We start from the raw sequence: 26303 nt of genomic DNA, 5'->3' as shown, positions 1-26303 counted from the left end.
GTTAATTAAGCATATAGTATCTTGTACTCAAAAGACCTTATAAAAGTCCAAGAGTAAGAGGTCATGTTTTACTTGTATCGACACTAGTTAGGCCTCATCTGGAGTACTGCATCCAGTTCTGGGTGCCACACTTGAGGAAGGATGCGAAGGCATTGCAGAGAATACAGAGCAGATTCACAAGAATGATTCCAGGAATAAAGAACTGTAGCTATGAGGATAGATTGGGGAGGTTTGGGACTGTTTTTCTTGGAGGCCGAGAGGAGACTTGGTAGAGGTATTCAAAATCCTGAAGGGTATAAGTAGGGTAAATGGTGAGAAACTGTTCCCACCCAAAAGAGCATCAAGTACTAGAGGGCACAAATACAAAATAATTGGCAAAAGATGTAAAAGTGATACGAGGAATCTTTTTCACCCATGGGGTGGTTGGAGTCTGGAACAAACTTCCTGAGGATGGTCTGCACCAAAGACAAACTAAATAACTATTCTAATCCCATTATCCAGCACTTGGCCACTAGCTTTGTACATATAAGCATCACAGGTGCACATCCAAATACTTCTTAAATGTTATGGGAGTCTCTGCCTCCACCACCCTTTCAGGTAGTGAGTTCCAGACTCCCACCATCCTTTGAGTGAAAAAGATTTTTCCCTCTAAACCTCCCGCGCTTTACCTTAAATCTATGCCCCTGGTAATTGATCCTTCCACGAAGGGGGAAAGGTTTCTTCCCATCAACCCTATCAGTACCCCTCATAGTTTTATAAATCTCAATCATTCCCCTCCTCAGTCTATCCAATCTCTCTTCATAACTAAAACTCTCCAGACCAGGCGACATCCTGGTAAATCTCCTCTGCACCCTTTCAGTGCTAATATATCCTTCCAATAATGTGGATCCCAGAACTGCACACAATAGTCTAGCTGTGGCGAACCAACATTTTATATAGTTCCAGCATAATCTCCCTGCTCTTAAACTCTATGCCTCGGCCAATAAAGGCAAATATACAATATGCCTTCTTAGCCCCTTTAGCCACCTGTCCTGCTACCTTAAGGGACCGGTGTGCATGCACACCCTGTTCCTCAATGCTTCTCAGAGTCCTGCTGTATTCCTTTGCCTTGTTTGCCCTGCCCAAGTGCATCACCTCACACTTGTCTGGATTGAATTCCATTTGCCACTAATCCACCCATCTGTATCCTCTTGTAATCGAAGGCTATCCTCCTCATTATTTACTACCCCACCAATTTTCATATCATTTGCAAACTTACTGATCAACCCTCCTACATTTGAGTCAAAATCATGCATATAAATCACAAACAGCGAGGACTCCAACACTGATGCCTGCAGGACACCGGTGGACACAGTGTTTCAGTCAGAAAAACACTCGGTCATCACCCTCTGCTTCCTGTCACTCGGTCAATTCTGGATCAATTTACCAAATTTCTTTGGGCTATTACTTACGCTATCAGTCTCCCTGCCTCTCCAAATGAAGATTAATTCTGTTTCTCAGAATTGCTTCCAATAGCTTCCCCAACACTGAGGGTACACTGACTGGCTCGTTTCCTAATTTATTCCTTCCTACCTTCTTGAATAATGGTACCACACTGGCTGTCCTCCAGCACCTCTCCTGTGGCCAGAGGAATTGAAAATTATTGCCAGCACCCCTGCTATTTCCTTCCTTGCCTTGCTCAACACCTTGCATGCATTTCATCTGGCCCTGGAGATTTATTTACTTTCAAGCCTGCCAGACCACTCAGAACCTCCTCTCTGTCTATGTTAATTTTTAAAATTCTATCACAATCCTTCTGATTTCTACATCCTGCGGATGGAGAAAGAACGGCTACAATAATAGTTTAACAACAATAATGGCGATCACGGCTTTAAAATGGTTATTCTGGTTAAGAGCTAAGCATGCTGGGAATTTTGGTCAACTTGTAGATTAAAACCAGATGCAGGTCGTAAAGAGGCTCTGGTCTGGGAGCGGTGATCTGAAGCTTCCCAGATAAGGGAAGTTGTTTACATTGACCGAGACAACGTGGCTTCGATTTATGGCTGCTATGTATGGAGTATGCAGTTTGAACTAAGTGTAATGGCTTCGTAATTTCACTGGATGTTCAAGCCATGTGATTGGTTTCTGGTTACACAATTGGCTGGGTGAGAGAGAATCTTCCGGAAGCGAATGAAGAATTGTGGATAAAAAGACATGCGAGTTCTTTGTTTGGCAGAGGTAACTTGAAGAGGCCAACTATCGCAAGAAGAAGCTTGTACCCTAAAGGATGCTTCAGAGAAGAAGATAGATTCTACATCGAGGAGAAGGAATCTCTCTGCAGCACAGGGCGTATGTGTCTCGGTCTTTTTAAAGGGTTAGTGCAGTTAGTTCATCTTCTGGTTAGTACAGGGTGGTACAGATAGCGAGTAGGTTAGGGAGCCTATTTGTTGGAAAGTAATTACTGTAATTTTTAGGTAGCTAACTAAAATTTAACTTGCAAGCTAAACAATCAATAGAGGGTTAGTCATGTCAGTTGGTGGAGTTGTGTGTTCCGCCTGCAAGATGTGGTCAATCATGGACGCAAAGAGCGTCCCTGATAATATCTGCAGCAAGTGTAACCGGCTTCAGCTTCTCATTGAACAAATGGATCGGTTTCAGCAGCAGATGGAGTCACTAAGGAGCACACAAATAGTGGAGAGCGTCATAGATAGAAGTTATAGCGACATGGTCACACCCAAGTTACAGGAAAATAGATGGGTGACCACTAGACGGGGCAGGCAGTTAGTGCAGGAGCGTCTGCAGCTCTTCTCCTGTCAAACAATGATTCCATTTTGGATACTGATGAGGGGGAATGGCCCATCAAGTGGCAGCAGAAGTAGCAGCCAGAGCAGTGGCAACACAGCTCGCCCTGCAGTAGAGGGGAGGGACAAAGCGTAGTAGAGCAATAGTAATTGGGCATTTGATAGCCAAGAGCACAGATAGGCGTTTCTGTGGCTGAGAGAGAGACTCCAGAATGGTATGTTGCCTCCCTGGTACAAGGGTCATGGATGTTTCTGAGCAGTACCAGACATCCTGAAATGGGAGGGTAAACAGACATTGTCTGTCATTGCCCACATTAGCACAAATGACATAGGCAGGAAGATTAATAAGATCCTGCAACAACAATTCTGGGTGTTAGGTAGTAAACTAAAAAGCAGGTCCTTCAGGGTAGTAATCTCAGGATTACTCCTTGTGCCATATGCTACTAAGGCTAGGAAAAGAGAGATACTGAGAGAGGCAAGAGAGGAAATTGCTGGGGCCTCGAGATAAATCTTTGTATCCTCACTGGCTGCAGGGGAGGTCCCAGAGGATTGGAGAATAGCCAACGTTGTTCCTTTGTTAAGAAGGGTAGCAAGGATGATCCAGGAAATTACAGGCTGGTGAGCTTTACGTCAGTGGTAGGAAATTTATTGGAGAGGATTCTTCGAGAAAGGATTTACTCCCACTTGGAAATAAGTGGATGTATTCGTGAGAGGCAACATGGTTTTGTGAAGGGGAGGCTGTGTCTCACGAACCTGATCTAGTTTTTCAAGGAAGTGACGAAGACGATTGATGAAAGTAGGGCAGCGGATGTTGTCTACATGGACTTCAGTAAGACCTTTGACAAGATCCCTCATGGCAGACTGGTACAGAAAGTGAAGTTGCACGGGATCAGAGGTGAGCTATCAAGATGGATACAGAACTGGCTCGGTCAAAGAAGACAGAGGGTAGCAGTGGAAGGGTGCGTTTCTGAATGGAGGGCAGTGACAAGTGGCGTTCCTCAGGGATCAGTGTTGGCACCTTTGCTGTTTGCAATATATATATATTATAATGATTTGGAGGAAATGTAACTGGTTTGATTAGTAAGTTTGCAGATGACAAACGTTTTTGGAATTGCAGATAGCGATGAGGACCATCGGAGAATACAGCGGGATATAAATCGGTTGGAGACTAGGGTGGAGAGATGGCAGATGGAGTTTACCCCAAACAAATGTGAGGTAATGCATTTTGGAAGGTCGAATACAGATGGCAAATATTCAGTAAATGGCAGAACCCTTAAGAGTACTGATAGGCAGAGGTTTGAAGGAAATGTACAGGACAATTTTTTTTTTTTACACAGAGGGTGGAGATGCCTGGAGCTCACTGCCAGGGGAGGTAGTGAAAGCAGATACAATAGTGAGTTTTAAGGGGCATCTTGACAAACACATGAATAGGATGGGAGTAGAGGGATATCGCTCCTGGAAGGGTAGGGGGTTTTAGTTCAGACGGGCAGCATGGTCGGTGCAGGCTTGGAGGGCTGAAGGGCCTCTTCCTGTGCTGTAATTTTCTTTGTTCTTTGATATTTATTGGCCAAGGTTTTCCTAAACTTGGTAGTATTTATTTTCGGCTAAATAGTTAAAATTGATGTTCAGTAAAGTTAAAAGTGCAGTTTAAGAGTTGAAGTTCAGTTGGAGTTAAAGTTCAGTAAAGAGTTAATGAGTTGCAACTGTTTATGTTTGAGTTGGTACTAGAAGTGTTAAATAAAGAAATAATTGAATTCCTGTCCTTGTTTGTCTCATTAAACTGGAATTCTTGAAAGGTGTTTAAATTAAAGCTGTATAATAATCCCTGCTGTCTCACTCAGTACTGACAGAAAGTATTCATAGAATCATAGAAACCCTACAGTGCAGAAGGAGGCCATTCAGCCCATCGAGTCTGCACCGACCACAATCCCACCCAGGCCCTACCCCCACATATTTACCCACTAATCCCTCTAACCTACGCATCTCAGGACTCTAAGGGGCAATTTTTAACCTGGCCAATCAACCTAACCCGCACATCTTTGGACTGTGGGAGGAAACCGGAGCACCCGGAGGAAACCCACGCAGACACGAGGAGAATGTGCAAACTCCACACAGACAGTGACCCGAGCCGGGAATCGAACCCGGGACCCTGGAGCTGTGAAGCAGCAGTGCTGACCACTGTGCTACCGTGCCGCCCTATCATTTAGAACAATGCAAATTACATCACAGGAACAGGCCCTTTGGCCCTCCAATCCTGCACTGACCATGCTGCCCGACTGAACTAAAACCCCCTACCCTTCCAGGGACCATATCCCTCCATTCCCATCCTATTCATGTATTTGTTAAGACGCCCCTTAAAAGTCACTACCGTATCCGCTCCACTACCTCCCTGACAACGGGTTCCAGGCACCCACTACTGTGTAAAAAATCTGCCTCGGACATCTCCTTTAAACCTTGCCCCTCACACCTTAAACCTGTGCCCCTTAGTAATTGACTCTTCCACCCTGGGAAAAAGCTTCTGACTATCCACTCTGTCCATGCCTCTCATAATCTTGTAGATTTCTATCAGGTTGCCCCTCAACCTCTGTCACTCCAGTGAGAACAAACCAAGTTTCTCCAACCTCTCCTCATAGCTAATGCCCTCCATACCAGGCAACATCCTGGTAAATCTTTTCTGTACCCTCTCCAAAGCCTCCACATAGTGTGGCGACCAGAATTGAACACTATATTCCAAGTGCGGCCTAACTAAGGTTCTATAAAGCTGCAACATGACTTGCCAATTTTTAAACTCAATGCCCCGGCCGATGAAGGCAAGCATACCGTATGCCTTCTTGACTATCTTCTCCATCTGCATTCCCACTTTCAGTGACCTGTGTATCTGTATACCCAGATCCCTTTGCCTATCAATACTCTTAAGGGTTCTGCCATTAACTATATATTTCCTATCTCACATTTGTCTGGATTAAACTCCATCTGCCATCTCTCTGCCCAAGTCTCCAACTGATCTATATCCTGCTGTATCCTCTGATGGTCCTCATCGCTATCCGCAAATCCACCAACCTTTGTGTCGTCCGCACACTTACTAATCAATCCAGTTACATTTTCCTCCAAATCATTTATATATTACAAACAGCAACGGTCCCAGCACTGATCCCTGAGGAATGCCACTTGTCACAGCTCTCCATTCAGAAATGCACCCTTCCATTGCTACCCTCTGTCTTCTTTGACCGAACCAGTTTTGTATCCACCTTGCCAACTCACCTCTGATCCCTTTGCCTACTTCCTCCAGCTCCACACACAAATTACCACTGTGGTCCTTAACAGGCCTGACTCTTTCCTCAGTTATCCTTTACGTACTTGCAAAACAACTTGCGATTTTCCTTTATTTTACCGACCCCTTTTCATGCCCCCTTTTCTCCTCTCCTAATTTCCTTTTGCACATTCTATGCCCTTCTAGAACTTCTGCTGTTTTGAGCCCTTGATGTCTGTCATAAGCCTCCCTCTTTCTCCAATGTTGTATGTCCCTCAATATCTAGGGATCACTGGATTGGTTGGTCCCACCATTTTTCTTTATTGGAACATGTTGACCCTGTATTCTCCTTATTTCCTTCTTGAAAACGTCCTAGTGTTCAGTCAAAGATTTACCCAAAAGTGTCTGTCCCCAGTTCACTCTGGCCAAATCATATCTGATCTTACTACAATCAGCCCTTTCCAGTTTAGAATTTTGATTTCAGGCTCATTTTTGTTCTTTTCCATATCAATTTTGAATCGCTGTCAGCAAAATGCTCCCCCACTGATACTTCAACCACTTGCTTTACTTTGTTACCTAAAATTAAGTCCAAGATTGTCCCCTCTCTTATAGGACCTTCTAATCTACATTTTGGCCTAACAAGTTCTCCTGGACGCATTTTAAGAATTCCGCCCCCTCTAAAACTTTCACACTATGACTACCCCAGTTAATGGGGTAATAAAGTAAATATAGACCAAATGTTTCCTCTTACGGGGCAATCTCGAACAAGAGATCACAGGTATAGGGTGAGAGGCGGTAGATTTAAAACTGAGATGAGGACGAACTACTTCTCGCAAAGGGTGGTGAATTTGTGGAACTCGCTGCCCCATAGTGCGGTGGAGTCTGAATGATTTCAAGGAGATAGATATATTTCTAATAAAAAAGGGATGAGGGGATATGAGGAACAGGTGGAGAGGTGGATTTGAGACCAGGGAGAGATCAACCATGATTTGACTGAATGGCGGAGTAGGCTGAATTTGCCTACATCTGCTCCTAATTCCTATGTTCTTATGTTAAGGATGAAATCAGGGCAATACTGAAAGAGGATATTGGCTCAGAAAACCAATTGCAGAATCAGTCTGGATAGAATATGGGGCAGAAAACATCAGTGGAACTCGTCCATAAGCCTCCAAAGAGTAGTGGTAGGGAGTGGCATTAAAAAAGAAATAAGAGATTGCATGTAAAATGAATGCTATAGTAATCAAGGGTAACCTTAATCTACATATAGATTGGACAAACCAGATTAGCAATATTCCTGTGGCGGGTGAATTCCTGGAGAGTGGACGAGATGGATTTTTTAAAAAGAGTCATACAGCACAGGCGCTTCGGCCCACCATCAAATACCAATCTATTCTAATCCTATTTCGCAGCATTTGAACCATAGCCTACCAAGACTTGGCAATTTAAGTGCTCATTCAGATGTTTCTTAAGTAGAAACATAGAAAACTACAGCACAAAACAGGCCCTTCGGCCCCACAAGTTGTGCCGAACATATCCCTAACTTTAACACCTACCTATAACCCTCCATCCTATTAAGTCCCATGTACTCATCCAAGAGTATCTTAAAACACCCTATTGAATTTGCCTCCACCACCACTGACGGCAGCCGATTCCACTCGCAAGACCACCTGCCTCCACCACCCTCTCGAGCAGCATGTTCCATATTTCCACCACCCTCTTGGTGACAAAATGTTTCCTCAGATTTCCACAAAACCACTTACTCCTCACCTTAAAATGTATGCCCTCTGGTCTTTGCCATGGGGAAAAGATTCTTATGATCTATCCTATCTATTTCCCCCCCCCCCCCCCCCCCCGTGAGGAACCAACTGGGAAACATGCAATCCTAGATTTGGTATTATGCAATGAAAAGGGTTTAATTAACAATCCTGCTGTGTGGGAATTCTGAAACTAGGGCCCAAAATCTAACTAAAAGAAACGACAAAGTTAGGTAAGATAGCTTTAGGGCTGAACAGACTAGATGTGGGTGGCAGGAGGGGGGGTGGGGGAAATGTGTCTACAACAAGGGGTCACAGTCTCATGATACGGTGTAGGCCATTTAAGGCTAAGGTTAGGAGAAACTTTTTTGCTTAGAGAGGATGGTGAGCCTGTGGAATTCTCTGCCATAGAAGGCTAAGGACACCAAGCCACTGAATATATTTAAGAAGGAAATGGAGATCTAGACTCAAAGGTGTTATGAGTATGGGGAGAGTACTGGAGTATGGTTTTGAGATAGAGGATCAACCATGATCATACAGAATGACAGGCTTGAAGGGTAAAATGACCTACTCCTGCTCCGATTTTCTATCTTTCCATTTGTTAATTCTTCAAAAGCACTGCAATAAATTGGTTAGGCATGATTTTCTTTGCACAAAACCATGTCAAGTCTGCCTAATTATTTTGAATTTTTCCAAGTGCTCTGCCATAACATCTTTAATAATAGCTTCTAACATTTTCCCCAGTTAGCTGTTAAGCTAACTGGCCTGTCGATTCCTGCTTTCTCTCACCCTCTCTTTTTGAATAAAGCAGTTACATTCACTATTTCCAATCTAATGGAACCCCCCAACTCGATTTTCAAGTTTGCTGATGACACCACCGTTGTGGGTCGGATCTCAAACAATGACGAGACAGAGTATGAGCTAGAGAATCTGGTGAACTGATGCGACAACAATAATCTCTCCCTCAATGTCAACAAAACGAAGGAGATTGTCATCAACTTCAGGAAGCGTAAAGGAGAACATGCCCGTCTACATCAATGAATGGGGATGAAGTGGAAATGGTCGAGAGCTTCAAGTTTTTAGGTGTCCAGACGCTATAGTTAAGAAAGCCCACCAACGCCTCTACTTTCTCAGGAGACTAAAGAAATTTAGTAGGTAGGTACAGGGGAGATGTTAGGGGTAAGTTTTTCACACAGAGGGTGGTGGGCGAGTGGAATCGGCTGCCGTCAGTGGTGGTGGAGGCGAACTCAATAGGGTCTTTTAAGAGACTCCTGGATGAGTACATGGAGCTTAATAGGATGGAGGGTTATAGGTAGGTCTAGAAGGTAGGGATGTGTTTGGCACAACTTGTGGGCCGAAGGGCCTGTTTGTGCTGTAGTTTTTCTATGTTTCTAAATTTGGCATGCTCGCTACAACTCTCACCAACTTTTACAGATGCACCATAGAAAGCACTCTTTCTGGTTGTATCACGGCTTGGTATGGCCCCTGCTCTGTCCAAGACCGCAAGAAACTACAAAGGGTCATGAACGAAGCCCAGTCCATCATTCATACCAGCCTCCCATCCACTTCCCGCTGCCTCGGAAAAACAGCCAGCATAATCAAGGACCCCACATACCCTGGACTTCTCTCTTCCACCTTCTTCCGTCGGGAAAAAGATACAAAAGTCGGAGCTCACGTACCAACCGACTCAAGAACAGCTTCTTCCCTGCTGCTGTCAGACTTTCGAATGGAGCTACCTTGCATTAAGTTGATCTTTCTCTACACCCTAGCTATGACTGTAACACTACATACTGTCCTTTCCTTCCCTATGTACAGTATGTCTGTTTAGCACGCAAGAAACAATATTTTTCACTGCATAGTCATACATGTGACAATAATAAATCAAATCAAAAAATGAGAGATGCAAGGAACAGAAGAGAGGAGGAAAGAAAATGCCAGAAGAGCAATGGGACATACCAAGCTGAGATTTGATTACATAAGTCACACTAACACCACACAGTCTGAGCAAAGCAAGTGGTGAAAGGACCAGATGAGCAAAAAAAAAAAGATATCATCATCCCCTCCGTCAGGTTTATGTCAAGGCCATGATTTTGATTTACAATAAGCTCATTGATAGCAAGGGTTTTACCCACCAGTGAGTAGACATTCTGGATGGAAACACAAAGGGACAGTGATAGCTGAACCACAGATCAGTACTGGGAAAGATGAACTGGGCATGGAGGAGATTTGCAACATCAGGCCCCAGCCTGCATGCTGTTCAGGGAGGTTGGAGAGAGAGAGAGAGAGAGAGAGAGAGTAGGATTGGTCAATTTGGGTGTTACCTGAGAAGAGGCAGCAATCAATGCCACGATGGGGTTTTCAGAGAATACCAAGACAGGCATTACAGGAAGTGGTACGCTTATCGAAAAGGGAACTAAGCCTGGTACAGAGACAAGAATCATAGAATCCCTACAGTGCAGAAAGAAGCCATTCGGCCCATCGGGTCTGCACAGACACCAATCCTACCCAGGCCCTATTCCCATAATCGCACATATTCACCCTGCTAATCCCTCTAACCTATGCATCCTGGGATACTAAGGAGCAATTTAGCATGGCCAATGCACCTAACCCGCAGATCTTTGGACTGTGGGAGGAAACCAGAGCAAACCCACACTGACACAGGGAGAACGTGCAAACTCCACACAAACAGTGACCCAAGCAAGGAATTGAACCCTGGTCTCTGGCACTGAGGGGCAAAAGCACTAACCACTGTGCTGCCCAGAATCTCACAGTTAAGTTAGGGATTTGGGGAGGCAGAGTATCTGAAAGGAGATTAAAAACAGCAAATTCTGTCCAATGCTGGTTCCATGAGGTGTTGTGCAATGCTTTTACTATGCCAATGGCATTATATAAATGTTGCGACTTCTGAGTTTTTATACATAATGACCCGGGTTATGTATTGGGTGTCTGTCTGTGTGGAATTTGCACAATCTCCCCGTGCCTGCATGGGTTTCCTCTGGGTGCTCCGGTTTCCTCTGGGTGCTCCGGTTTCCTCCCACAGTCCAAAGATGTGCTGGTTACATGGATTAGCCATGGTAAATGCATGGGGTTGCAGGGATAGGACAGAGGGGGTAAAAATGTTCTTTTGGAGAGTCAGTGCAGACTTGATGGGCCGGATGGACTCAATCTGCACTGTAGGAATTCTATGATCTCGGATCTCACACCAAATCGTTATTGGGTTTAATCACCTACCATAGGCCCGTTAATTTAAGAGTTTAACATCTATTCTTGGTAAGACACGGGAGTCAATAATCAAAGAAAAGAAGAGCACAGGAACATAAGAATTAGGAACAGAAGTAGGCAAATTCAGCCTTCAATCAGATCATGGCTGATCTCTCCCTGATCGCAAATCCACCTCCGCCCCTGCTGCCCATCTTCCTTTATTTAATAGAAAGATATATATGGATTTCAGTAAGGCATTTGACAAAGTCCCTCATGGCAGGTTGGTTAAGAAGGTTAAGACTCATGGGATACAAGGAGAGGTGGCTAGATGGGTAGAGAACTGGCTTGGCCACTGGAGACAGAGGGTAGCAGTCGAAGGGTCTTTTTCCAGCTGGAGGTCTGTGACCAGTGGTGTTCCGCAGGGCTTTGTACTGGGACCCCTGCTATTTGTGATATATATATATAAATGATTTGGGAGAAGGTGTAACTGGTGTTATCAGCAAGTTTGCGGATGACACGAAGTTGGCTGGACATGCGGATAGCGATGAACATTGTCGGATATAGATAGGCTGGAAAATTGGGCGGAGAAATGGCAGATGGAATTTAGAAACATAGAAAACTACAGCACAAAACAGGCCCTTCGGCCCCATAAGTTGTGCCGAACATATCCCTACCTTTTAGGCCTACCTATAACCCTCCATCCTATTAAGCTCCATGTACTCATCCAGGAGTCTCTTAAAAGACCCTATTGAGTTTGCCTCCACCACCACTGACGGCAGCCGATTCCACTCGCCCACCACCCTCTGTGTGAAAAACCTCCCCCTAACATCTCCCCTGTACCTACCCCCCAGCACCTTAAACCTGTGTCCTCTCGTAGCAGACATTTCCACCCTGGGAAAAAGCCTCTGAGAGTCCACCCGATCTATGCCTCTCAACATCTTATACACCTCTATTAGGTCTCCTCTCATCCTTCGTCTCTCCAAGGAGAAAAAGACCGAGCTCCCTTAGCCTATCCTCATAAGGCATGCCACTCAATCCAGGCAACACCAGACACAGACTCAATTTACATGAATAATGGTTGGAATGCGAATACTTACAACTAATCAAGTCTTTGAGAAACAAAACAATGTGAGTGGAGAGAGCATCAAGACAGGCTAAAAAGATGTGTATTGTCTCCAGACAAGACAGCCAGTGAAACTCTGCAGGTCCACGCAACTGTGGGAGTTACAAATAGTGTGACATGAACCCACACTATTTGTAACCCCCACAGTTGCCTAGACCTGCAGAGTTTCACTGGCTGTCTTGTCTGGAGACAATTTCTTAATTTCACCTGCGTGAAAAAATTGCCCCTCTGGACACTTTTGTATCTCGCCTCTCTCACCATAAACCTATGCCCTCTAGTTTTAGACTCCCCTACCTCTGGGAAAAGATATCGACTATCTCACTGATCTGTGCCCCTCATTATTTTATAGACCTCTGTAAAATCACCCCTCAGCCTTCTACGCTCCAGAGAAAAAAATCCCAGTCTATCCAGCCTCTCCTTATAGCTCAAACCATCAAGTCCCAGTAGCATCCTAGTAAATCTCTTCTGCACTCTTTCTAGTTTAATAATATCCTTTCTATAATAGGATGACCAGAACTGCACACAGTATTCCAAGTGTGGCCTTACCAATGTCTTGTACAACTTCAACAAGACGTATTTCAATGTTCTGACTGATGAAACCAAGCATGCTGAATGCCTTCTTCACCAATCTGTCCACCTGTGACTCCACTTCCAAGGAGCTATGAACATGTATCCCTAGATCTCTTTGTTCTGTAACTCTCCCCAATGCCCTACCATTAACTGAGTAAGTCCTGCCCTGGTTCAATCTATCAAAATGCATCACCTCGCATTTATCTAAATTAAACTCCATCTGTCATTCGTCAGCCCACTGGCCCAATTGATCAAGATCCTGTTGCAATCGGAGATAACCTTCTTCACTGTCCAAAGAACAAAGAACAGTACAGCACAGGAAACAGGCCCTTCGGCCCTCCAAGCCTGTGCCGCTCCTTGGTCCAACTAGACCAATCGTTTGTATCCCTCCATTCCCAGGCTGCTCATGTGACTATCCAGGTAAATCTTAAACGATGTCAGCGTGCCTGCCTCCACCACCCTACTTGGCAGCGCATTCCAGGCCCCCACCACCCTCTGGGTAAAAAACGTCCCTCTGATATCTGAGTTATACTTCGCCCCTCTCACCTTGAGCCCGTGACCCCTCGTGATCGTCACCTCCGACCTGGGAAAAAGCTTCCCACTGTTCACCCTATCTATACCCTTCATAATCTTGTATACCTCTATTAGATCTCCCCTCATTCTCCGTCTTTCCAAGGAGAACAACCCCAGTCTACCCAATCTCTCCTCATAGCTAAGACCCTCCATACCAGGCAACATCCTGGTAAACCTTCTCTGCACTCTCTCTAATGCCTCCACGTCCTTCTGGTAGTGCGGCGACCAGAACTGGACGCAGTACTCCAAATGTGGCCTAACCAGCGTTCTATACAGCTGCATCATCAGACTCCAGCTTTTATACTCTATACCCCGTCCTATAAAGGCAAGCATACCATATGCCTTCTTCACCACCTTCTCCACCTGTGTTGCCACCTTCAAGGATTTGTGGACTTGCACACCTCGGTCCCTCTGTGTTTCTATACTCCTGATGACTCTGCCATTTATTGTATAACTCCTCCCTACATTATTTCTTCCAAAATGCATCACTTCGCATTTATCCGGATTAAACTCCATCTGCCACCTCTCCGCCCAATTTTCCAGCCTATCGATATCCTGCTGTATTGCCCGACAATGCTCTTCGCTATCCGCAATTCCAGCCATCTTCGTGTCATCCGCAAACTTGCTGATTACACCAGTTACACCTTCTTCCAAATCATTTATATATATCACAAATAGCAGAGGTCCCAGTACAGAGCCCTGCGGAACACCACTGGTCACAGACCTCCAGCCGGAAAAAGACCCTTCGACCACTACCCTCTGTCTCCTATGGCCAAGCCAGTTCTCCACCCATCTAGCCACTTCTCCTTGTATCCCATGAGCCTTAACCTTCTTAACCAACCTGCCATGTGGGACTTTGTCAAATGCCTTACTGAAATCCATATAGACGACATCCACGGCCCTTCCTTCATCAACCGTTTTTGTCACTTCCTCAAAAAACTCCACCAAATTTGTAAGGCACGACCTCCCTCTTACAAAACCATGCTGTCTGTCACTAATGAGATTGTTCAGTTCTAAATGCACATACATCCTGTCTCTAAGAATCCTCTCCAACAACTTCCCTACCACGGACGTCAAGCTCAACGACCTATAATTTCCTGGGTTATCCCTGCTACCCTTCTTAAACAACGGGACCACATTCGCTATCCTCCAATCCTCAGGGACCTCACCCGTGTCCAAAGAAGCGACAAAGATTTCCGTCAGAGGCCCAGCAATTTCACCTCTCGTCTCCCTGAGCAGTCGAGGATAGATGCCATCAGGCCCTGGGGCTTTGTCAGTTTTAATGTTCCCTAAAAAACCTAACACTTCCTCTCTTGTAATGGAGATTTTCTCTAACGGGTCAACACCTCCCTCCGAGACACTCCCGGTTAACACGCCCCTCTCCTTCGTGAATACCGATGCAAAGTATTCATTTAGGATCTCCCCTATTCCCTTGGGTTCCAAGCATAATTCCCCTCCTTTGTCCCTGAGAGGTCCGATTTTCTCCCTGACAACTCTTTTGTTCCTAACGTATGAATAGAATGCCTTAGGATTCTCCTTAATCCTGCCTGCCAAGAACATCTCGTGACCTCTTTTTGCCCTTCTAACTCCCCGTTTGAGTTCTTTCCTACTCTCTCTGTATTCCTCCAGAGCTCCACCTGTTTTCAGTTGCCTGGACTTAACGTACGCCTCCCTTTTCATTTTAATCAGATCCTCAATTTCCCTGGTTATCCACGGCTCTCGAATCCTACCTTTCCTATCTTTCCTTTTTACAGGCACATGCCTATCCTGCAGCCTTATCAATAATTCCTTAAAAGACTCCCACATGCCAGACGCGGACTTACCCTCGAACATCCTCTCCCAATCAACATCCACCAATTCCTGCCTAATCCGGCTATAGTCAGCCTTCCCCCAATTTAGCACCCTGCCCGTAGGACAGCACTCATCCTTGTCCATTACTATCCTAAAGTTAACAGAGTTGTGGTCACTATTTGCCACATGTTCCCCTACCGAACCTTTGACGACCTGACCGGGCTCATTTCCCAGAACTAGGTCCAGTATAGCCCCCTCTCTAGTCAGGCTATCTACATACTGTTCCAAAGGTCCTTCCAGTACGCATTTTATAAATTCCTCCCCGTCCGGACCCCCAGCTCTAAGCACTTTCCAGTCTGTGCCAGGGAAATTAAAGTCCCCCACTACAACAACCCTATGCTTTCTGCACCTATCCAGAATCTCCTGACATATCCTTTCCTCCACTTCCCGTGGGCTGTTGGGTGGTCTGTAGTACACCCCCAGCATAGTGACTGCACCCTTCCTGTTTCTGAGTTCCACCCACAGCGACTCAGTACATGACCCCTCTAAGTTGTCTACCCTCTGCACCGCGGTAATATGCTCCTTAACTAATATCGCTACTCCCCCACCTTTTTTAGCCCCTCCTCTGTCTCGCCTAAAACACTTATACCCCGGAATATTCAGCTGCCAGTCCTGTCCTTCTTTTAACCAAGTTTCCGTCACTGCAACCACATCCAAATTCCGCACAAGCATTAAGGCCCTAAGTTCGTCTGTTTTACCCGTTACACTCCTCGCATTGAAGCAGATGCACTCCAGACCTCCAGGCCCAGTCAGGTCCTCCTCCTCCAGAGTGCTCCTCTTCTTAGCTAGCCTTGCCCTGGCCCCCAGCTCGACCCCAGCCTCAGTATTTACTGACCTCCTGTTTTGTTCCCCACCCCCTGCCACACTAGTTTAAATCCTGCCGAAACACTCTAGCAAAACTCCCAGCCAGGATATTTGCTCCCTTCCAGTTAAGGTGTAACCCATCCTTTCTGTACAGTTGCCATCCTGACTTGAAGATTTCCCAGTTATCTATGAATTTAAAACCCTCCCTCTTGCACCAGTCCTTTAGCCACGCGTTCAACACTATGCCACCAATTTTAGTGTCATCTGCAAACTTACTAACCTTGCCTCCTATATTCTCATCCAAATCATTAATATAAATGTCAAATAGCAGTGGACCCAGCACTGATCCCCGAGGCACACTGCTGGTCACAGGCCTCCAGTTTAAAAAACAACGCTCTACAACCACCCTCCGGCTTCTGTCATCCAGCCAATTTTGTATCCAATTGGCTACCTCACCTTGGATCCAGTGAGATTTCATCTTATGCAGCAACCTACCATACGGTACCTTGTCAAAGGCCTTGCTAAAGTCCATGTAGACAACATCAACTGCACTGCCCTCATCGATCTTCTTGGTTAGCCCTTCAAAAAGCTCAACCAAAATTTGAGACACATGATTTTCCATTCACAAAGCCATGCTGACTGTCCCTAATCAGTCCTTGTGTCTCCAAATGCCTGTATATCCTGTCTCTCAAAATACCTCTAACAACTTACCCACGACAGATGTGAGGCTCACCGGCCTGTAGTTCCCAGGCTTTTCCCTGCAGCCCTTTTTAAACAAAGGCACAACATTTGCCACCCTCCAATCTTCAGGCACCTCACCTGTGACTATCGATGATTCAAATATCTCTTCCTGGGGACCTGCAATTTCCTCCCTAGTCTCCCACAATGTTCTGGGATACACCATCAAGTCCCGGGGATTTATCTACCTTGATGCGCTTTAAGACTTCCAACACCTCCTTCTCTGTTATATGTACACTCCTCAAGATATCACTATTTATTTCCCCAAGTTCCCTAACATCCATGCTTATCTCAACAGTAAATACTGATGAGAAATATTCTTTTAGGATCTCACCCATTTCTTGTGGGTCCATACATAGATGACCTTGTTGATCCTCTGGAGGCCCTACTCTCTTCCTTGCCCTTTATGTATTTGTAGAAGCTCTTTGGATTCTCCTTTGCCTTATCTGCCAAAGCAATCTCATGTCCCCTTTTTGCCCTCCTGATTTCTCTCTTAACTCAACTCCTACACCCCCTATACTCTTCAAGGAATTCACTTGATCCCAGCTGCCTATGCATGTCATGTACCTCCTTCTTCTTCTTGACCAGAGCCTCAATATCCCGAGTCATCCAGGGTTCCCTACTTCTACCAGCCTTGCCCTTCACTCTAAGAGGAATGTGCTTATCCTGAACCCTGGTTAACGCACTTTTGAAAGCCTCCCACTTACCAGACGTCCCTTTGCCTTCCCACAGACATAACATATACCTGTGATCTCTTGTTCTAGATTGCCCCATAAGAGGAAACAGTTGGTCGACATTTGCTTTCTCAATCCCTTTTAAAAAGGACTGATGGATAAAAGTAGAGAAGTGTTGTTGCAATTGTATAGTGTGTTGATGAGAAATAGCTAATCATTGGTTGGTGCATTAAGGCAAAGCCCATGGAATCGGAGAAGTGTGCGAGCATGGATTGAAAACTGATTGTCACATCAGAAAAAAAGAGGGCTGGAATAAATGGGTCTTTTTCAGAGTGGAAAGGTACAACTAGTGGAGTTCCACAGGGATCCTGCAATTATTCACTGTTTACATAATGGCATGGAGGAAGGAACAGAATGCAAGGTTTCCGAATTTGCCAATGATACGAAGATAGGTGGAAGGACATTATGTGAATCTGCAATGGGATATAGATAGATTAGGTGACTGGATGAAAACATGGCAAAAGGAGTATAATGTGGCAAAGTGTGAAGTCATGCACTTCGGTAGGAGAAATCAAAAGGCAATTTTTTATCTAAATGGAGAGAGACTGCAAGTGAGTGGAATACAGAGGGATCTAGGTGTTCTAGTGCATGAATCACAAAAGGTTAGCAGGTAGGTCCAACAAGTAATTAAGGCAAACAGCATTTTGGCCTTTTTTGCAAAGGGATTGGAGTTTAAAATGGGGAAGTTGTGTTGCAATTGTACAGGGTGTTGGTGAGGCCTCACCTGGAATACTGCGTACAGTTTTGGTCCCCTTACCTAAAAAAGGATATAGTAACATTGGAGGCAGTCCAAAGGAGATTCATCATGCCAATTCCTGGGATGAGAAGGTTATCCTATCAAGAGAGACTAAATAGTCTGGGTCTGTATTCCTTGAAGTTTAGAAGAGTGAGGAGTGATCTTATTCAACATAAAAGATCCTGAGGGCGCTTGACAGGGTAGATGATGAGATGTTTTCACTAGTGGGAGAGTCTTGAACAAGGACACATAGCTACAAGATAAAGAACCGGTCATTTAAAACTGAGGTGCACAGAAATTTATTCTCGCAGAGGGTGATGAATCTCTGGAATTCTCTGACCCAAAGGATGCTTGATGCTGGATCATAATAAGTATTCAAAGTGGAGGTGGATAAATATTTGATAGATCAAGGAATGGAGAGCTTTGGGGAAGTGGCACAGAAAAGGAGTTGAAGCCAGCAAAGATCAGCCATGATCTTATTGAATGGCGGGGTAGGCTTGAAGGACCTGCTGGCCTACTCCTGTTCTTATTGTGTATATGGGGAAAGAGATGAGAAATTAGGACAAATTATGAATAAAAATTTAATTTGAGAATAATGAATGAGGTCAAACAAATTTAAGCACTATAACCCGTGCACAAAGCTAATAGAAATGGCATAAAGATGTGCAGCAAAGCAACCCCACTACACACAGCATTATCTCCAAATGTCAACTGCTCTTTTATACCGAGGCAAAAGTGAAACCCAACACCAGCTGAGGTCTCATTAATTGTACTTTTCTTCCCACAAAACACAATACTGCAAACATTTTCCAAAGGGGAGAATAGGTAAGTAGATTCCAGTGCACAAATCTTACAATGAAGGTACCAATTACATTTTACCTGACATTGACTCCATTTCCCTGACATCCCTCCCCCCACCACTCAAAAATAAAGTCTTCTTTTGAAATGAACTCTAACAATATTAAATCACAAATAAATGCAGGCAGTGTGAAGCATCGACTTTTTTATTACAATATTTTTTTAAATCAGTTTAAATTTTAAAAGACGTTTTGCTAAACTGAGTGTTTGATGAACTGAAATAGGGTTTTGTCACATTGTTGAGTGACAGCCAGCTGGAGGTGACTCCCCATGCACTTGTTTTCTGGCAGTTGTGGAGATGTCCAAACAAAATAAACAAGGCAAAATAAAATCTCGCTCAACACAAATAAAACATTGAAATCCAGAACAACATTTAACAGGGATGAAAAGGGGTCAAGGATTATCTTATCCCATCATTCGCTTGCAACATTTGGGGAGGGGGGGGGAATTCCCGAGACAGATTCCAGCAGAAGTTTTCAACTAAAATTTGCAGCGTAACTTAAGCCTATGTGGCGAAGGTGTTTAATTCTGCCTCTCAAACGGGAGGGAAAAGTCAGGATTTTAAACTTTATGGAGTCTCGTGGCTTCAAAACAGGAAATTTAATCAAAACCACCGTAATCCGAAAGTTAACCCAAAGCGGGGCGGCGGGGCGGGGGGGGGGGGGGGAGATAAACTGCAAAGCGCACCTTTACACACTAAACTAGACGATATACGTTATCTTTTTACGCATGATTATATTTTTCCATCCACCGTGTTAAGAAAGTTGACAGGCGGAAACATGTCCCCCACCCTCTCAAAAAGTCAAATACAACAAGTTTGAAAAACAATCAATCTTGCTGCCCAAACTCACCAATTTTACCTTCAGACGGTGAGAGGAAACGGTACCTTACCTGAGATGTTGAAGTCTTTCCCTCACTAACTGGGATGTTCTGGTGTGCAGCGAAAGGCGGTTTCTTTTTTAAACGGTCGCCAAGTTGCTGCTTTCCGCCGCCGCCGCTCGCGAGCTCCGCTAAGGCGCCAAACTCTCCCATTGGTCCAGAGCCGGGGGTTTGAATGGCCACGCCGCTCGCTGATTGGCCGAGCGGGTCGCTCGAGCAGCACCTTCGCTAACGGTTACCACAAAATGGCGGAGCCAGAAAAACCCGTCAGCGGCCGGGGTTCCGGCGCTGACTGACTGACAGGCGGCATTCAAACAGCACCAGCTTCACCAAAGGACAGACAGGTTTGTACTCACATCCTCATCAGAGACAGCGAAAAAAATCAGATCAAACACTTATGTATGAAAAAAACTGACAACCACTGAACACACACGCACAATAGGTCCATTTAGAACATAGAAAAACTACAGCACAAACAGGCCCTTCGGCCCACAAGTTGTGCCGAACACATCCCTACCTTCGAGACCTACCTATAACCCTCCATCCTATTAAGCTCCATGTACTCATCCAGGAGTCTCTTAAAAGACCCTATTGGGTTCGCCTCCACCACCACTGACGGCAGCCGATTCCACTCGCCCACCACCCTCTGTGTGAAAAATTTGTTTCAACACAAAAAACCTCAGGATGCTGCGCATCTAAAATAAAAACAGAAAATGCTAGATGTACTCCTCTGTGGAGATGGGAATCAGAGTTAACACTCAGGTCAATGACCACCCATAACTGAAGAAGTTAGAAATGTCACAGGAAAAAAAGAACAAAAAAGGAAGGACTGCGCCAGCCTGGAAGGCAAGAGACAAAAATGACAAAAGTTCTGCTGCTTCTCGTATAATGCTAATTGGCAACACCAAATTTCCCATCTCTGCCATTTCCCTGGCCCTGCACTCAACCCTGGAACACCTAGATAACAAGGACACCTATGTCAGACTCCTATTTATTGACTACAGCTCAGCCTTCAACACTATTATTACCACGAAACTCACCTCCAAACTCCGTGGCCTGGGCGTCAGCACCTCCCTCTGCGACTGGATCCTGAACTTTCTAACTCACAGACCACAATCAGTAAGGATAGGCAACAACCCTTCCTCCACGATCATCCTCAACACCGGTGCCCCACAAGGCTATGTTCTCAGCCCCTTACTATACTCCTTATAACACCTATGACTGTGGCCAAATTCCCCTCCAATTCAATTGTCAAGTTTGCTGACGGCACCACTGTAGTGAGTCGGATCTCAAACAATGACGAGACAGAGTACAGGAATGAGATGGAGTATCTGGTGAACTGGTGCGCCAACAATAATCTCTCCCTCAATGTCAACAAAATGAAGGAGATTGTCATCAACTTCAGGAAGCGTAAAGGAGAACATGCCCCTGTCTACATCAATGGGGACGAAGTAGAAAGGGTCGAGAGCTTCAAGTTTTTAGGTGTCCAGGTCACCAACAACCTGTCCTGGTCCTTCCTTGCCGACGCTATAGTGAAGAAAGCGGTTATTGGATAGGCACATGGAGCACACCAGGATGATAGGGAGTGGGATAGCTTGATCTTGGTTTCAGATAAAGCTCGGCACAACATCGTGGGCCGAAGGGCCTGTTCTGTGCTGTACTGTTCTATGTTCTAAAGCCCACCAACGCCTCTACTTTCTCAGAAGACTAAGGAAATTTGGCATGTCAGCTACGACTCTCACCAACTTTTACAGATGCACCATAGAAACCATTTTTTCTGGTTGTATCACAGCTTGGTATGGCTCCTGCTCTGCCCAAGACCGCAAGGAACTACAAAAGGTGAATGTAGCCCCATCCATCATGCAAACCAGCCTCCCATCCATTGACTCTGTCTACACTTCCCACTGCCTCGGCAAAGCAGCCAGCATAAGTAAGGACCCCATGCACCCTGGACATTCTCTCTTCCACCTTCTTCTTTCTGGAAAAAGATACAAAAGTCTGAGGTCACGTACCAACCAACTCAAGAACAGCTTCTTCACTGCTGCTGTCAGACTTCTGAATGGACTTACCTTGCATTAAGTTGATCTTTTTCTACACCCGAGCTATGACTGTAACACTACATTCTGCACTCTCTCATTTCCTTCTCTATGAACGGTATATTTTGTCTGTACAGCGCGCAAGAAACAATACTTTTCACTGTAAATACATGTGACAATAATAAATCAAATCAAATCAAAAATTGAGAAAGGATTTCTTGGCAATCCAGTTGTGAGAGAACGTGTGAGGATGAGTGACCATAATATGGTAGAATTCTTTGTCAACGTGGATAGTGATGTAGTTGATTCTGAGACCAGGGTCCTGAATCTCAATAAAGATAACTATGATGGTATGAGGCATGAATTGGCCACGATGGACTGAGAAACATTACTGAAAGGAGGGACATTGGACAGGCAACGACAAGCATTTAAGGAATGAATGGGTGAACTCCAGAAGTTGTTTATTTCTGTTTGGCTCAAGAATGGTAAGGAAACTTTGGCTAAACTATGGTTTACAAGGGAAATTAGGGATATTACTAGGTTCAAAGAAGCAGCATACAAATTGACAAAAAAAGCAGTAGACTTGATGATTGGGAGCAGTTTAAAATTCAGCAAAGGAGGACCAAGGGATTGGTTAAGAAGTGGAAGATAGAGAATGAAAGTAAGCTAGCAGGGTATATATGGCCTACAGCCATACTAGTCTGAAAATGCTCGATCTCGTCTGATCTCAGAAGCTAAGCAGACTCAGGCCTGGTTAGTACTTGGACAGGAGACTGTCTGGGAATACCAGGTGCAGTAGGCTTTGCGGCGGCATGGTGGCACAGTGGTTAGCACTGCTGCCTCACAGCACCAGAGATCCAGGTTCAATTCCCGGCCTCAGGTCATTGTCTGTGTGGAGTTTTCACTTTCTCCGTGTCTGCGTGGGTTTCCTCCGGGTGCTCCGGTTTCCTCCCACAGTCCAAAGGAAATAGGGCCTGGGGGGGATTGTGGTCGGTACAGACTCAATGGGCCAAATGGCCTCCTTTTTTTTGGTGGCGTTGGTGGCCGCTGTTGGTGACCGTTCTGGATCCCATATTGTTGTTGGCCTGGCCCTCCATATAAGTAGATTGTTGTCAGTATCAACAGACTCCTGCAACCAGCCAGTTATGAAGCAAAGACTGTTCCAGTCTAGTTCCAGCCTAAATCCAACAGCTCAAGATGAGGTGTGTGAGAATTAGATAAAGGCCATGTGGTTGGTTTATATCCACACCTCTGTACTCACTTCCATATTTTCCTTACAACTTTGTTGTCATCTAGTGGAAATTTGATTTATGATTGCATATGGGTGGCATGGTAGTTGGCACTACTACCTCACAGCGCCAGGGACCCGGGTTCAATTCCAGCCTTGGGTCACTGTCTGTGCGAAGTTTGCACGTTCTCCCCGTGTCTGCGTGGGTTTCCTCTGGATGCTCCGGTTTCCTCCCACAGTCCAGAGATGTGCAGGTTGGGTTGATTGGTCATGCTAAATTGGCCCTGGTGTCAGTGGATTAGCAGGGTAAATATGTGGGGTTATGGGAGTGGGGCCTGGGTGGGCTTGTGGTCGGTGCAGACTTGATGGGCCGAATGGCCTTCCTCTGCACTGTAGGGATTCTATGCATAAAAACTGACTAAAAGTTTCTATAGGTATGTAAAGAGGAAAAGATTGACAAAAATAAATGTCGGCCCCTTACAGTCAGAAATGGGAGAATTTATAACGGGGAACGAAGAAATGGCTAAGAAACTCAATTTGTACTTTGCTTCTATCGTCACAAAGGAAGTCAAGAAGTTCTGGGAGAAACCGCTTTTAGTGAGGAACTGAAGGAAATCAGTATTAGAGAAAAATGGTTTTGGGGAAATTGATGGCATTGAAGGTGCATAAATCTCCAGGTCCTGATAATCTGGCCGAGTGTACAAGACACAGCAAAAGCAATGAGTCCTGACAATACCCTGGTTGTGATGCTGAAAACCTATGCTGCAGAATTATTGCTAACCCAGTCTAAACAGCTCTAATGCAACTACAGCACTGGCATTTACCCGACAACTTGGAACAAGTCAAATGCTTCCCTGACCAGACTGTCAAAAGTAATTTGGCTGCTTGCCTCATCATCACAATTTTCAAATAACCACCAAGATGTAATGTGGCTGATGGTGAGAAAGGCCCCCCCATTAGATCTTAAATGCAAAGCACAGATTTCAACCCTGTACACATTCCCCCACAACATTCGGAGATCCACTGGTTGTCGTTTTCCAAAATTATTTGGACTCTTGACTGGTTCCTAAAGAATGGAGGGTAGCTAATGTAAGCCCGCTATTCAAAAAGACAGGTAGAGAGAAAACAGGGAACTATAGATCAGTGAGCCTAACATCGGTACTGGGGAAGTTGCTAGAGTCCATTATCAAAGATTTCATAGCTCAGCATTTGGAAAGCATTATTACTTGAATGGGTGTAAATTGAGAGAGGTGGATGCTCAGCGAGACCTTGGCATTGTTGTGCATCAGTCACTGAAAGTAAGCGCGTAGGTAGAGCAAACAGTAAAGAAGCCAAATGGAATGTTGGCCTTCATAACAAGAGGATTTGAGTATAGGGATAGGGATGTTTTACTGCAATTGTATAGGGCGTTGGTGAGGCCACATCTGGAGTACTGTGTGCAGTTTTGGTATCCTCTGAAGAAGATGTCCTTGCCATAGAGGGAGTGCAGCAAAGGTTTACCAGGTTAATTCCTAGAATGTCAGGTCTGTCATATGAGGAGAGACTAAGTCGGTTAGGGTTGTATTCATTGGAGCTTAGAAGAGTGAGAGGGAATCTCATAGAAACTTACTTAATTTTAACAGGATTCGGCAGGGTAAATTTGAAAACAATGTTCCTGATGGTGGGGGAGTCCAGAACTAGGGGTCATAATTTGAGGATAAGGGTAAACCTTTTAGAACTGAAGTGAGGAGAAGTATTTTTCCCCCAGAGGGTGGTGAATGTGTGGAATTCACTACCACAGAAAGCAGTTGAGGCCAAAACGTTTTGTGATTTCAAGAATAAATTAGACATAGCTCTTGAGACTGAAGTGATCTAGGGATATGGGGGGGAAGATGGGATCAGGATATTGAATTTGATGATCAGCCATGATCAAAATGAATGGTGGAGCAGGCTGGAAGGGCTGAATGGCCTTCTCTTGCTTCTATGTTGTATGTTTAATACGTTTTCCCCTTTCCACCTTTCTGAAGGAATTGTTCCTTATCTTGTTCCACTCTTCAATCATCACTAATACCCAGCCCAGCACCTTCCCATGAAATATGCAATGCATAACTTTTCATCCAGCTGACTGATCAGAACAAAGAAAAGTACAGCACAGAAACAGGCCCTTCGGCCTGCCAGGCCTCTGCTGAACATGATGCCCTAACTAAACTAAAGAAGATTGGTGGTATAGTGGACAGTGAATGTTGTTCCTTTGTTTAAAAAGGGTAGCAAGAATAATCCAGGTAATTACAGGCCGGTGAGCCTTATATCAGTGGTAGGGAAATTATTGGAGAGGATTCTTCGAGACAGGATTTACTCCACTTGCAAATAAGTGAACATATTAGCGAGAGGCAACATGGTTTTGTGAAGGGGAGGTCATGTCTCACTAACCTGATCAAGTTTTTCGAGGAAGTGACAAAGATGATTGATGAGGGCAGGGCAGTGGATGTTGTCTACATGGACTTCAGTAAGGCCTTTGACAAGGTCCCTCATGGCAGTCTGGTGCATGAAGGTGAAGTCGCATGGGATCAGAGATGAGCTGGCAAGGTGGATACAAAACTGGCTCGGTCATAGAAGACAGAGGGTAGCAGTTTCTGAATGGAGGGCTGTGACAAGTGGTGTTCCTCAGGGATCAGTGCTGAGACCTTTGCTGTTCGTAATATATATAAATGATTTGGAGGAAAATGTAACTGGTTTGATTAGTAAGTTTGCGGATGAGACAAAGGTTGGTGGATTTGCAGATAGCGATGAGGACCCTCAGAGGATACAGCAGTATATAAATTGGTTGGAGGCTTCTGCGGAGAGATGGCAGATGGAGTTTAATCCCGATAAATGTGAGGTAATGCATTTTGGAAAGTCTAATAAAGATGGAAAATATACAGTAAATGGCAGAACCCTTAAGAGTATTGATAGGCAGAGGAATCTGGGTGTACAGGTACACAGGTCATTGAAAGTGGCAACGCAGGTGGAGAAGGTAGTCAAGAAGGCATACGGCATGCTTGCTTTCATTGGTCGGGGCATTGAGTTTAAAAATTGGCAAGTCATGTTACAGCTTTATAGAACCTTAGTTAGGCTGCACTTTGAATATAGTGTTTAATTCTGGTCGCCACACTTCCAGAAGGATGTGGAGGCTTTGGAGAGGGTACAGAAAAGATTTACCAGGATGTTGC

The 26303-nt window shown here is 44.9% G+C and overlaps 1 protein-coding gene and 1 non-coding gene across 2 annotated transcripts in view; one reads left to right on the top strand and one right to left on the bottom strand.

Moving 5' to 3' along the window:
* Positions 1-19975, bottom strand: part of LOC144493939 (delta(14)-sterol reductase LBR-like) — a 122753-nt gene extending 102778 nt beyond the window's left edge. Inside the window, exon 1 of the mRNA XM_078213515.1 lies at positions 19864-19975. The gene's annotated coding sequence lies outside the window, so the exon portion shown is untranslated. The remainder of the gene's footprint in view (positions 1-19863) is intronic.
* Positions 19976-22570: 2595 nt separating this feature from the next.
* LOC144494442 (5S ribosomal RNA) lies at positions 22571-22689 on the top strand. The gene has a single exon (XR_013498056.1). It is a non-coding gene; the product is annotated as a 5S ribosomal RNA (ribosomal RNA).
* The last annotated feature ends 3614 nt before the right edge of the window (positions 22690-26303 follow it).

Source organism: Mustelus asterias, chromosome 5 (genome assembly GCF_964213995.1).
Source record: "Mustelus asterias chromosome 5, sMusAst1.hap1.1, whole genome shotgun sequence".
In the NCBI taxonomy this organism is placed as follows: Eukaryota; Metazoa; Chordata; class Chondrichthyes; order Carcharhiniformes; family Triakidae; genus Mustelus; species Mustelus asterias.
Note: the sequence above shows the minus strand (reverse complement) of the source record. Positions and strands in the feature narration are given on the sequence as shown.